A 12575-nucleotide genomic window follows, 5' to 3' on the forward strand; every position below is an offset into this window, starting at 1 on the left:
TTTAACTGATGCCCATTGTAAGGGTTATTTTGAAATATAAGAATCCACAGGTTGAGTTTGTATCTTTAGGTGGGGGGCGGGGGGGGAACCTAAGTAGAGTCTCATTTAAGTTTAACAAATGCCATATTCTTCTTCTATCTACACAATGACTCCTCTACCAGCCCCACCCTCCTGCCATTATCGTAGACTGGAAGAAGCAATGGCAGGAGCTATTTGTAACCCATGGACAAGTCATTTAGAAAGTCATCCTCAGCAAACTGACACAAGAACAGAAAATAAAACACCACATATTCTCACTCATAGGTGGGTGATGAAAAATGAGAACACATGGACACAGAAAGGGGAGTACTAAACACTGGGGTCTATTGGGGGGAAAAGGGGAGGGCCAGTGGGAGGGGGAGGTGGGGAGGGATAGCCTGGGGAGAAATGCCAAATGTGGGTGAAGGGGAGAAGAAAAGAAAGCACACTGCCATGTGCGTACCTACGCAACTGTCTTGCATGCTCTGCTCATGTACCCCAAAACCTATAATCCAATAAAAAATTAAAAAAAAAAAAAGAAAGTACTCTTCATACAGCTCTATATTAGAGTTTGCAGCTAATTGTATTAATTGCTAAGCAACAGGTTGGAAGTGTGGTTTTACCAAGGGTTAGAGAGACACAGCAAAAATTGGAACAAAACCAGCCACACATATTTGCACTACCTCGGTACCCAGGCAAGGTGCTCAAAAACGAGTTGACAACTCCTCTCTTCCCAGAGAGGCTTAGTTAAGATTTAGAAGGGATGAAGAAAACACACACACACACACACACACACACACACACACACACACACAAACACACACCGCTAATAAACTGCCAAATATACTCGTGTACATCCTGGAGAATTCTGGCTACAAAGAAAACACCTTTTGAGTTCAAGTGAAAGCCCACATTTGCTCCCTGAGGGACCCCAATTATAACAAGGGGTCCTCTTTTTTATGTTCTCCTTTAAGGAAAAATTACCACAAATTTTGTTTGAAAGCTCTCAAAATCTTTTGTTTAGTGTTATATTCTAAACAGAGTAAGTTACAAACGATCGGAAAAATCTCCAGATGTTTGCCAAACTAAAAGTAAAAGAAATTGCAGAATCTTTTGTCCCTCTTCAAAACCCAAACTCAACCTTCCAGCAGGTGGGGTCTAGTCTTCTCCAAAGTCTATGGGAGTCTAGTCTTCTCTGAAGTCTATGGGAATGATGTACTTGAGCTGCTTGTGCCAACACGTGCTCTGGTCAAGTGTGGGACCCTGGAGGGAGGCAGAGTCCCATTGCATCAAGGGTGAGCGTCCTCCATGAGCAGCTGCTCTGGGTGGCCCCAGGAGTTGACCCACATTCATGGAATTTAGCATTCTTCTCATGGTTTTTCCCTATCCAGGGTTCAGGTCTCAGCTCAGACACCATCTCCCAGATCACGCTCTCCCTGTGTTCGCAGCACATCGCCCTGCTATTCCCTTCACGGCCCTCCCCTCTATCTGTCCATGCCTTGTCTGCTTTTTCACTCAGTTATCATGATTGTCCCCTCCCAAACATAAGAAGAGTAACTAAAAGAGAGACCTTGTTTGTTCTGCTCACTGCCATAGTCTCAGTTCCTAGCACAGTGCCAGCTTTAATACGTATTCAGTAAATGCCAAATGAAGGAAAGAAGTAGACAAAGGCGGGGATGAGGAAGTGAATCTTCAGAAAACACAAGGGTCGGGGGAAGCACTGGACCAGGCAGACAGCAGGTGATGAGTTTCCCAGGCCATCTGAAGGGCGTTGGTGCAGGGGCAGGCTACAGAGGGTCTGCACGGGAGCCCAGAGGAAAGGAAGAAGGAGATGAGAGAGGAGACACCCCAGACCTGCCCCCCAGCCATTCCACAAACACATAAACAATTATGTCTCCCAGTATCTGAGACTCTACTCTACTCCATGCCCTAGGAACAATAAAAATAAATATTATGGTGCCTTCCAGCAGGGAGACCAGCACATAGACATTATTTGGGAGATGTTATTAACTATAATGTTTTCTTCATCATCATCATCATCACAGCTCGCATTTATTGAGCACTAACTATGGAGGAGGCACCATGCCAATTCCTTTACATGGATCAATTTATGTAATCCTTCCAAAGCCATCCCACGTTATTACCTCTTTTTGTGCTGATCCAGAAACTGAGGTTAAGCCAATTGTCCAAGGTCACAAAACTAATAAGTGATCATAGGCAGGTAAAAGGTTAAGTGGTTGTAAAGAGAAATAGAGAGAGAGAACGATATTAGGATCTAATAAAACTTAAAACTCTAGCTTAAAGAATGAGGCTGATTTCTCTTTCGGCTCCAGCAGGATTTGGGTGGACAGCGACAAAAATTCTCTTCTGACCAACCTCTAGCCAGTCTCCTTGAGCCCTTTTCTCAACAAGGCCTCAATCTTGGGCTATGAAGACTTGAATAAACTAACATGGTTTCTAATACCTCAAGGCCACATATCTAGGATGACCCTAGTCCCCCTTCTTAAAGTGCCTGCCAAAATAATTTACTGTTTGTTCCATCCAGCACCTGTTGATAGGGCCCCTCTGTGGAAGGATAAGAGCCTAATTTCCATAAGTGCCACTGAGCAAACTCAGATGGGTTTCACACTGACCAACTGCTCCTTCCTGATTTTTGTCATTTTCTATTTCCCAGACTCTACTCATTTCCCTCCATACTCCATCATTCTCCCTTTAAAATGTCCAGTTACCTCCGTACAAAGCAGAGTTCAGCTCGCATTCAGCTTTTCCCCATTGCAATTGTTACTGATCAAAATCTGTTCTTACCACTTTAGTGCCCAGCTTGGTTTATCTCTGACAACAGCTGGCAATCACCACCACAGTGGTAGAGCTAAGACCCATACCTGACTCCCAAGCAGCATGACTGGTAAGGGCAGATTAGTCTATCACTTTGTCAGGAGGAGAGAGAAGGGGTGAGGGCCAGGTCAGAGAATGTACAATGATTAATACTCAAAATAGGTCAAGCAGGGTAAAAACATATTTCCCAAGCAGATTTAGGGGGATGAGGGTTTATGTACTCACAAGTGGTAACAACATGAACAATTGGAAAAAATGTCAATCTACAGTTTGTGTATTAAAAGTCAGTGGTCTAGTGGGGACATGGATGGAAGGGGTCAGGGATGGGATGGTGCATGCTGACCACAAGGTGAGGCAAAACTGTGAATGGACTTATAGTCTAGACCATGGAATTTGTGGACAGTTGGTAGTCATAAAATATTTTAAGTGCCAGCTAAGGTGGGGGTATGATGGTGTCTCTTGTAGGATCATCTGAATTTTTGATTATCTCCTTGTTATGGTTAGGCTGTGTCCCCACCCAAATCTCATCTTGAACTGTAGCTCCCATAATTCTCACATGTTGTGGGAGGGACCTGGTGGACAATAAATGAATCATAGGGGTGGTTTTCCCCATACTGTTCTCATGGTAGTGAGTAAGTCTCATGAGATCTGATGGTTTTATAAGGGGTTTCCCCTTTCACTTAGCTCATTCTCTCTTGCCTTCTGCCATGTAAGAAGCGTGTCGCTTCCCCTTTGCTTTCTACCATGATCGTGAGATCTCCCCAACCATGTAGAATTATGAGTCAATTACGCCTCTTTCCTCTATAAATTACCCAGTCCAGGTATGTCTTTACTAGCAGCATGAGAACAAACTAATACACTCTTTGAAAAAGAAGCTGTAACCCTATACTGGCCAGCCACCTGCAGAGAGAATCCTACGCCACACGGGAAACCCTAAGTCAAAGGCAGCCAGGGGTCTTCTCGAACAGGTTCCCTTCCATTCAGGGGACATATATTCTTTATTCTCTGCAGGAAGATTTGGAAAGTGTCTCACCCTAGATGGGAATTTTCTGCAATCACAATAGAGGAGGAACATCAAAATGCATGCCAGCAAAAATCGTACACAAATTTTGCTAAAGGTTGGAAAGTTATGTATAAATTTTGGTGGCAGTGTTCCTGATAGTTCCTTTGTAGATTAAAACTGACATTTGTTGGCATTCCCTAAGCACCCACTTACTGGCGAGGGTCGGGGGATGAACCAGGAGCATAACACAGCAACAGAAAAACATCAGCCTGAAAGGAGCATCAGTAGAAATGCTGTTGCTAATTAACAAGGAGCTAGGTGGAAAAGTGACCTCGAACGCATCAACAAGATTAGCACATCATTGTATAAGACACACTTTGTTGTTAATGGCCCCGTTTATCTCAAAGTCATCAGAATCCTGAGGTCTGCATTCAAATTTGTATTGTAACATTTTTCGTTCTGGACGGTATACTGACTGTTTGTAAATAAGCCTCTAAAACGGGGTCTTCATAGTCTTTGGGTCATAGACGTCTTTGAAAATAGAATAAAATGTGGTGAACGCACACGATTTTGTTGGACTCCTTGGAAACAAGGTCTGTGGTTGCTAATAAAGAACATGATTCCTGAAGATCAAAACCACATCTTACCTCTAAGACTGGGCTTCCCTCAGAGGGTGGAAGAGTCGCCAAACAGTGTCCACATAGACTCCAGCCTCCGGAGATGTCACAGCTCAAAGAGGAGTCGTGTGAGAGGGCTCAGAGGTCAGCTGTTCTGGGGAGCAAAGAATCACGGTAAACTGAGGTCCCTGCCCAGGGAACAAGCACAAGGTCATATATCTCGGAAAATATATTTGGCAAAAAAAGAGCTACTCTTCAGCCTCTCAAATCCCTAAAATAACTCTGACCAAATTGATAGCTATTTCTTTCCTAAATTAAAAAAATATTATTATAAAAGAAGTATGTTGGTATTTTTACGTTACTGATGAATATGAAATGTAGTTTTGAAGTCATCAATATTTTTGGAGTTCTAATGATCCTCCCCTGTTTTTCTTATGCAAATTGGCATTCCAGTTTGCAGACAGGTGATAACCAGATGCCTGCCTAAAGATTTCCATGGTTTAGACAAGTTCGTGGCCATTCTTGTCTCTCTTTAGATCAGATGTATAATTTTTGTGATTGCTCTGCAATCTAGAATTTAAAAGTGTTCCTAGCATCATGAGAAGATCCATCTGAGTTTTTTCTTTTCCTTTTTCAAAACTTGTACAGATTTAAGAAGTACAAGCAATTTTGTACTTTGGGATATATTGTGTAGTGATGAAGTTGGAGCTGTTAGTGTAGTCATCACCCAAAAGAATGTCTATTTTACAAAGGAAGTATGAAATTTCACATCATCCACTCCCCTACCACTTCCACTGTGTCTCTCATGCCACACTCAATCTCCATGTGTACATATTATTTTGTCCCCACTTATACGTGAGGATATGTTGTGTTTGTCTTTCTGTTTCTAAGTTATTCCAGTTAAGTGGATGGCCTCCAGTTCCATCCCAGTTTCTACAAAAGACATGATTTCATTTTTTATGACTGAATATTTCATTATGTGTGTATAATATTCCATTGTGTGTATGTGTATATGTGAGTATATATACACACTAGTATTCTATTATATATAGTGGAATACTATTCATTTTCTTTATCCAATCCTCCATTGATGAGCAATTCATGTTTTGGTTTTTTTGGTTTTTTTTGAGACAAGAGTCTCACTCTGTTGCCCAGGGTAGAGTGCAATGGCACGCGATCTTGGCTCACTGCAACCTTCACCTCCTGCGTTCAAGTAATTCTCCTGCCTCAACCTCTCAAATAGCTGGGATTACAGGTGTGCACCACCACACCCAGTTATCTTTATATATCTTTAGTAGAGATGGGGCTTCACCATGTTGGCCAGGCTGGTCTGGAACTCCTGACCTTGTGGTCCACCCTCCTTGGCCTCCCAACGTGCTGGAATTACAGGCATGAGCCACCACACCCAGCCAATTCATCTCTTTTAAAGACAGTGGAATGTTTGCCAATTTTTCTGTAACTAGATTCTATTTTGATTGTTTTATCCTTTTCATTTTTACAGCCCATTGTTTTCTAGCTAGAGTCCCAAATTTGATTCTGAAAGTCACTTAACTTTACCTTCAAAGAAAAGATTTCAAAACAGATCATTTCTGATACATCCATCCAAGTTCCATCCAATACAACAAAGCCAGACACATATAACCTAATCTTGCTCCGGATTACATGATGAGCTCCATGACAGTGGCAATGAGGAACTCATGCCAAATCTGGTGGTTGCCACACAGAATCCCATGGTGGAAGCTTCACTTAAGAAGGGAGCCCTGTCAGGTCCCCTGGCTTTCCAGCTACCTGTCTCTCTGTTAATGTCCTGACTGGCTTAACAAGCATGTTAAGCAGATGCTATATTTGCCTTCATGTTTTTTCTATGGGGGAAAAAAATCCAGTTGACTTTTTCTTCAGTTCTAAACCCCCTTTTTTTTTTAACAATGCAGGTGCAGAGCTCCTCTTAAAAGCAAACAGTATTTTCAACTAACTAAATATTTAGTCAGTTTACTTCTCTAGTGAAAAAGGAGGTGGCTGTATTCTACATAAACTCATTGCTGTGTACATCTCAAGGGTATGTCTACTGTAGCTGGGTCATTTTGCTGTGCTGGAGAATACATCTTTCTAGTCTCTGCAGCAGAATAAAATGCTTTCCATCTCAGAATAGTTTCTATCACCAAAACAAAAAAATGTTTAATATTAAGCACCTGGCCAGGCACAATGTCTCACACCTGTAATTCCAGCAATTTGGAAGGCTAAGGAGGGTGGTTCACAAGGTCAGGAGTTCAAGACCAGCCTGACCGAGATGGTGAAACCTTGTCTCTACTAAAAAAAAAAAAAAAAAATTAGCCTGGCATGGTGGCGGGCACCTATAATCCCAGCTACTTGGGAGGCTGAGACAGAGAAGTGCTTGAACTTGGGAGGCAGAGGTTGCAGTGACCCAAGATCGTGCCACTGCCACTGCACTCCAGCCTGGGTGACAGAGCCAAACTTCGTCTCAGAAAAAAAAAAAATTAAGCACCTAAGCATCAAGCATTGATAGGCAGTGGTTTATGCTCAGAGGCAGCTTAATGGGAAATTACAGCCTACCCTGAAAGACAAACAAATCATAAAAATAAAGCGGTGGAATGAGTGTCCCACTTAAAAAGTCAGCTCTCACAATATGAGACTTCTCCCCATTGTGCAGAATACTTGTGCTCTCTCTCCAACTGAGAAAGATTCTAAGGCAATTTATCTAATTGATTGGATTTTGTATGTCTAGAATCAGACCTAAGCAATCTGGACATAGGATAAAATACGATATGAAATTGTCTGTGCTCAGACCATGACTCTTCTACTTTCCAACTGCATGGCTTCGGCCAAGCAATTTCACTTCTCTGTGACTCAATTTTCACACCTGTAAAATGGGACTCACAATAGCACCTACCTCACAAGGGTGGTTGTAAAGATCAGTATCTCTAAAGGGCTTAGACAAGGGCCTAGCACATGACAAGTGCTGTTAAGCATTAGATATTATTTTTCAACAAAATGAATGTTTGTTTGGTGAATGAATGAACAAACTGATTCAGTCTTTTCTTGTGATCAAGTAGAATTAACTGTTGTGAATCACATTCTATAAACAGATAAAGTGAGTCAAGGTGTCCTTTGGGGTATTTATTGGTCCCTCTACAAAGAGACTTTGCTCCTCCTGGGTGGAAATACCTTGGAGTGATTTCATGGAGATAAATTAGAAGCACAGTCAGGACTGGAAATCTCTGCAGTGCCAGAGCTTAGAGCATGGCACTGTGGGTCCCCCAAGTCCAGGCATTCTGTTTTACTACCCCAACTTCACCCTCTCTTCTTGTAAATAACCCTGATCAAACTGCTGATCAAGCGATCATTTCTCTTTATGAATCAACCGGGAAAATCTGAATTTGATTCATTTCTGAATTCATGAATTTGATTAATTTCTGGAAACATACAGTCAGGAATAGATTGCGATCACATTGACTCTCATGCTTGCTTTTCAAGTTTGGCTTTTCAAAATCAGATTACGTTATAGCTTTAAATTAAATGCTTCCTGATTAAGAATAGCTTGTTTTCTGCCTGTACTGTGGCTTCAAGGAAATCATGATGGATATGATCCATAATGGAATACATGATAATCAGAATGTTTTTGTTTTTTTTTTGAGACGGAGTTTTGCTCTTGTTACCCAGACTGGAGTGCAATGGCGCGATCTCGGCTCACCGCAACCTCCGCCTCCTGGGTTCAGGCAATTCTCCTACCTCAGCCTCCCGAGTAGCTGGGATTACAGGCGCGCGCCACCATGCCCAGCTAATTTTTTTTTTGTATTTTGAGTAGAGACGGGGTTTCACCATGTTGACCAGGATGGTCTCGATCTCTTGACCTCATGATCCACCGACCTAGGCCTCCCAAAGTGCTGGGATTACAGGCTTGAGCCACCACGCCCGGCCCAGAATTTTTTTAAAGTGAGAAACTCCTGACATATGAAAAGATATAAGTACATGTATAGTTATTGGGGTTATTTCTTTAAATATCATATTATTTAGAAGCCAAATAGAAACTTTCAATCTAAGCATGGTGGTTTATTGTTTGGCTGTAGTTTCTTATCCACTTAGGAATGGAGGTGTACAACTGTTTGTTTGGGGAAGTTATGTTAAGACGATGTGACATTCACTTCGATTCTCAGCCAAAAAGTGTACTCTGATCACATCCATATTTCCAGGCTGCCCAGAGCAGGGAATGAATTTCAAGAAGTTGTGAAAGTTAAGAATCACCCATGGGTGATTTTCCTTTCAAGTCTGCACATCTAGACTAAAATCCTGGAAAATAGTAGGAATTCTAGAAATGTATATTAATGAGTATGTGAATGAAATGACAACTTCAAGATCAAGGAATTAACCCAGAATTTGACATGGACAATCTTAGCACATGTTGTGATTGATCTTACCTCCAAATATGTTTTAAAATTTTGCTATCACCTAATTAGTGGATTACCCTCAGAAAGAAGAAAGGAAATATATACCTACAAGCTTTCTCTACAGTTATTTCTCTAAGGCTGCAAGTATTAACACAGTATATGAAGTAAATTAATTACAGTTTTTCAAGCATAAAATAAATTCATGAAAGATAGTTTAAAAGTTGATACTATTTTGGCATCTCACATTTGGGAGCATTCCGGTTATTCCTCTATTTAGGTGAATGAATGAAGAAATCTACTCACACATGGGAACAGCATTTTGAAAGAGAGCGTTTCTAACGGCATGTGAGATTTTGCACCTGTAATTATTTTGGGGTACAAAATTGGCTACACCAATAATTGCTCCTATAAACAGCTAATTGTAGCTGCTGTTAGCCACTTGTGGGTGTAATTAGCTACTTGCCCTTAATCTTCATGGAATGCCCAATTCTCCCTGTAATTAGTCAATTGTAGACACTGTTTCTTTCACAAGAGAGGAAAGACTGTGGGTTATCTCCTTTAAAATATTGTAGAATAAATCTTTAAATTTGAATATCAATTTATGGCAAATGTGAACAGAAATAATTCCACTTATAAAATGAATTGAAAGTTGTTTTACTTTCCCTACCTGTGACTTAGGAACTACATGCTGAACACTGTTGCAGGGACACATTTACAACAAAATGAATTATTACTGCCTATGTATTATTAACCAGTGTTATCACTTTTATTTTTTTAAATTTTCTTCCTACTAGAAATGTCTATAAAATGTTCAAGGTATCTAAGGATCTTGCTACAAAGGGCTTCAACATTTAGAAAGTTTGTTTATACAATGGACTTCTAAAGCTTACTAAAATTAAAGGCAGAACTTATGAAAGTGTTTATAAAAACTATGTTAGTTGCATGGCTTTGGGCATGCTGTTTAACTTCTCTAATCTCAGGATTCTCTTCTGTAAAGTAGAAACACTTCTCCAGGAGGCTGTGAAAATTGAAGGAACAACTGTTGATCTTAATGTAGTAAGCAAAATTTAGTGCTTCACAGTCATTGTAAAGCATAGCATCTTTCTTACTCTAATGTTAAAATGTGGCTTTGATATTTGCTCCTCAAATAGGAGGCTACCATAAGCAATAACACTTTTTTCCTATCCATTTTCTGCTTTCTTGCCTATGAATCTTTGGATTTGTGATCTTTTTTCAGAATAAAAAAGCATAAATATTTGAAAGAGGCAAATTTTAGTAGTGGATAATTAATGTTAAGATGCTATGTTGATATGGTTGCACATATGTTACATATCGTAGCATAATGTATATATAAATATACATTAGTTCTATGTGAATAGCATCACTCTCTAAAAAGTTGCAAGTGACCAGGCAGGGTGGTTCATGCCTGTAATCCCAACACTTTGGGAGGCTAAGGAGGGTGGATAACCTGAGGTCAGGAGTTTGAGACCAGCTTGGCAAAACCCAGTCTGTACTAAAAATGCAAAAATTAACTGGGTGTGGTGGCATGTGCCTGTAGTCCCAGCTACTCAGGAGGCTGAGGCAGGAGAATCATTTGAACCCGGGAGGCAGAGGTTGCAGTGAGCCAAGATCACGCCACTGCATTCCAGCCTAGGTGATAAAGTGAGACTCAAAAAAAAATTGCAAATCATTCTTATAATCCTTAGAGCATCTTATGAGTCCCAATTAAAGGGTAAGATAGCATATGGCGAATTCACCAGGACATCGGTTGTGGGGCTGCCAACAGAAACCCAGTCCTTAGCCCAAATCTAGACTGTTGGTGTCATAGCAGCAGGATTTTCTTGTTATTTAACTACAGAAGAAAAACTCTGAAGTATTTTACTACTCCTGGGGTGATTTCAAACATAGCTTTAAATGATAACAATTTTGGCATCAATCATTTTCTGCACAAAAGATGGTATATATTCTGATTATCATGTGAGCTCTCGTGCGTCTGTTCATGTGTGAGTGTGTGTATGTGTGTCTGTGTGGATATATGAGTGAATAATGTTGTCATAAAATAGACTGGAAGCTTTGGGAGCTTGAAGCAATATCTTTCTTCACTAAACTGCTTTATTACTGCTATTCCCTCCCTCCTGGGCATGCAGTCAGCTGAGACTAGGCCAAATTGGCAGTCATTTTCAGAGAGCCTGGCAGCCCCGTGATCTCTGGGAGCTCCCAGGCTGCATTTCCCTCTCAACCAACCCTTCCAAGGGTCAGTAGCCACCCTGACTCCCAGGCTCCAGCTTGCCTGTGCTGGGACGTGAGTCAGGACCAATATAAATTCATATCTTAAAGTCATACTGTGAAGGCATGCTCTACCCCCTGAGGTATTTTCATAGTGACAGTTCTCTTTCTGACTGCTTTCCTAATCCTCTAACTTCATAGCACATCATGCCAGAAATGCTTATGAGTGGCCAGAAGGAAGAGGGCTCTTTGGTGACCAAGGGGTTAACTTGATAATATAGTTTTTCTTAAAAAAAAAATAATAATTTGGGGAGATGTGTTGACTGTTGATAAGCAGACCTGAAATAATAATGGCAGAGGCTGCTTATCATGAGCAGGCAATAGTTCTATGACAATGTTCTAGCTGATGAAAAAAATGGGAACAGAAATTAATAGTGACAGCACTGGGAGAAACAAGCCATAAATTCGATACTAAGTCATAAAATACGGACTAACCCAATAAACACATGCTACTGTTATTATATTAATATTGTTAAAAATATCATAACATTTTAAAAATGGAATAGAGGTGGAAGAACACTTTTTTTAGAGGTAATTTTCACTCCATGTGGCCTAGAGGCAGAGGAATGTCTTTTTTCTCTCTCTCTCTTTTAGAAAAATACTAAAACTATAAGTTGGGTAGCATAGTCAAGAACCTGACTTGGAAAAAGAACAAACACAGGATGATCACATTTCTTCTCCAAAGAAGGGAAGGGAGCCGGAACTAACGTTTACTGTGGGTTTTTTAATGAGGCAAGCACTTTGCATTTGCAATGTCGGCTCATCATACAAATAACATTTGAGGCCGGATTTATTTTTCACATTTTAGAACTAAGAACAGTTAAGTACATTGTCCGAAGAACAGTTAAGTACATTGCCACAACTAGTAGGTGGCAGAGTTGAAATACAAACCAAAGGCTGTCTGAGTCCGAATTTGTAAATCAGATGTTACAAGGACCAGAGCCTTAGGTATAGAGGAGGCAAAATAGGTGGTAGGCGGTGGCGCCCCGGATAATGTTGGGCTCATATAATCAGCAGTGCTGCTGCGCAGTGCCAGCTGACTGTTACCACTTCTAGAATGGCCAATTTTTCCAAATAAGCCAAAAATCTAGATTCTAATGGGAAACCTCACTTTTTAAGGGCGAGCATAAATGAATCAGTCTGGGTCCCATGAATTGCCCAACGGCTGACTTTTGAAACATTGTGCTCTTATTATTCTTACCTCCACTCCACACTTTTCCCACAAAAACCAAAACAAACAAACAAACAAAACAGCCAAAGTGATTTTGGAGGTATTTTTGAGAACTTGTTATTAATGCCTGTTTCACTTTAGATATTTACGCTTCAAGAAGTACTTTCATTCTAGATGCTGTTAGCATAATACTATGTATTTCCCTTATAGAAATTCCTAATTATGTCACAAATACTAATTGC

The sequence above is a fragment of the Callithrix jacchus genome, chromosome 6, assembly GCF_049354715.1.
Source record: "Callithrix jacchus isolate 240 chromosome 6, calJac240_pri, whole genome shotgun sequence".
NCBI lineage: Eukaryota > Metazoa > Chordata > Mammalia > Primates > Cebidae > Callithrix > Callithrix jacchus.